The sequence below is a fragment of the Capricornis sumatraensis genome, chromosome 7 (genome assembly GCF_032405125.1).
Source record: "Capricornis sumatraensis isolate serow.1 chromosome 7, serow.2, whole genome shotgun sequence".
Taxonomy (NCBI): Eukaryota; Metazoa; Chordata; class Mammalia; order Artiodactyla; family Bovidae; genus Capricornis; species Capricornis sumatraensis.
Window position 1 is genome coordinate 114600250 of NC_091075.1, and position 2765 is coordinate 114603014.

A 2765-nucleotide genomic window follows, 5' to 3' on the forward strand; every position below is an offset into this window, starting at 1 on the left:
TAGGTGCATGCACATAAGAGGCAATGCCTTAGAGACACCTACCCGGTGCAGCCCATCTGCTTCCAGCGTTCTGGACACCCATTTCCAGGGACCTGTCAGACTTCCCTCCATGGGCGGGACACCTGCTGCTCAGTCAGTCAAAAATCAAGCTCACTATCCACGCTCCCTGCCAAACCAGGTCCTCCTCCTGATTCTGAGTAAATTTGTTTCATGTCAGTTTCCTTTTCTACAAAAAACACCAATCAGATTCTCCAACACCTGACCCCTACCTTCACATCAAGTACGGTTGATTCTCATGTTACAAAGGGTTCAAAAATTTAATCCCCACCGACTCCATCCAGTGGGGAAAGGAGTACGTCAAGGTTGTATATTGTCACACTGCTTATTTAACTTGTGCACAGAGTACATCATGAGAAATGCTGGACTTGATGAAGCACACGCTGGAATCAAGATTGCCGGGACAAATATCAATAACCTCAGATAGGCAGATGACACCACCCTTATGGCAGAAAGTGAAGAACCAAAGAGCCTCTTGATGAAAGTGAAAGAGGAAAGTGAAAAGTTGGCTCAAAACTCAACATTCAGAAAACTAAGATCATGGCATCTGGTCCCATTATGTCACGGCAAATAGGTGGGGAAACAGTGACAGACTTTATTTTCGTGGCTCCAAAATCACTGCAGATGGTGACTGCAGCCATAAAATTAAAAGACGCTTGCTCCTTGGAAGAAAAGGTATGAGCAACCTAGATAGTTTATTAAAAAGCAGAGACATCACTTTGCCAACCAAGGTCCATCTAGTCAAGGCTATGTTTTTTCCAATGGTCATGTATAGGTGTGAGAGTTGGACTGTAAAGAAAGCTGAGTGCCAAAGAATTGATGCTTTTGAACTGTGGTTTTGGAGAAGACTTTTGAGAGTTCCTTGGACAATGAGGAGATCCAACCAGTCCATTCTAAAGAAAATCAGTCCTGAATATTCATTGGGAGGACTGATGCTGAAGCTCCAATACTTTGGCCACCTGATGCAAAGAACTGACTCATTGAAAAAGACTCTGATGCTGGGAAAGATTCAAGGTGGGAGGAGAAGGGGGCGACAGAGGATAAGATGGTTGGATGGTGTCACTTACTCAATGGACATAAGTTTGAAGGAACTCTGGGAGTTGGTGATGGACAGGGAGGCCTGGCTTGCTGCAGTCCATGGGGTTGTAGAGAGTCAGACATGACTGAGCGACTGAACTGACTCCATCCCCGTTCCTGCTCATTTAGGATGACTTACTGCTATTCCATCAGGTTAACATGGGAATTAGTAACCCCATTTTACAGATGAGAGAATTGAAGCTCAGAGAGATTACGGTTTATCCCAGATCAAAGAATAGTACTATTAAGCTGAGAATGAAAAAAAAAAGTGAGGGGAGAAGGGGAGGCAAAGCCCTCCTTGAAGATTTTATCCCATAAGCAATTTGAAAGGGTAAATGCATTTTAAGAACATTCAGGGGTAGTCATTAGGATTAGGAAGTGAAAATTCTTATATATATATATATATACACACATACATATATATATATATATATATATAGAGAGAGAGAGAGAGAGCTAGTGTTCAGTCGCTCAGTCATGTCTGACTCTGCGACCTCATGAACTGTAGCCCACTAAGTTCCTCTGTCCATGGGATTTCCCAGGCAAGAATACTGGAGTGAGTTGCCATTTCCTCCTCCAGGGGATCTTCCCAACGCAGGGATTAAACCCAAGTCTTCTGCATACTGCATTGGCAGCTGGTTTCTTTGACACTGTGCCCACCTGGCCAGCCCATATATTTCATGATATATATGTTTGTGTTAGTCACTCAGTGTGTCCGACTCTTTGTGACCCCCATGGACTATAGTCCCCCAGGCTCCTCTGCCCATGGAATTCTCCAGACAAGAATATTGGAGTGGGTTGCTGTTTCCTTCTCCAGGGGATCTTTCTGACCCAGGGATCGAACCCAGGTCTCCTGCATTGCAGGCAGAGTCTTTACCATCTGAATCACCAGGGACTGCCAATCATTATATATATATATATACACACACACACACACACACACGTGTATCATATATCTGTATATGATGTATATGTATGTATGTAAGATGTTAATGAAAAAACAAGATCTAAATCACTTTGCTGTACACCAGAAACTAACACAACATCGTAAATGAACCATATTTCAATAAAATTAATTTAAATAATACAAACCCACATTCGAGTATGATCTGATGTTCCCTTTTGAAACAATGAATTCCCTTTACACTATACAATTATATTTAGTCCAACATCCGCTGCTCTGCTTGCTGAAACATACCCTGGTTTGTTTCTGAGGAAGTTACCTCTTGCCTGCCAGTAACCCAGAACCTTCTGGGAAGGAGCAGGTGCCAGGGTCCAGGCCCCACCTCTGGCTGGTTCTCTGGGGGCCACGTGTCCTGAGAGGCCCAGCCAAGGCCAGCAAGGCTGGCCTCCCAGGTTTCCCAAGGCCAATGTTTTCATTGCAATTTCCTTTTCTCCATCACGGAAGCTGAGACGACACCACACAGAGAGCAGAAGAAGCGGAGCTCAGAAATGAGGCCTCGCAATGCTTTTGACTGATGAGATGGTTAGAGAGCATCATCGACTCAGTGGTCATGAGTCTGAGCAAACTCCGGAAGTTATGAAGAACAGGGAAGCCTGGCACACGGCAGTCCATGGGGTCACAAAGAGTAGGATGCCACTGAGCGACTGAACAGCCACAACAAAGGTTT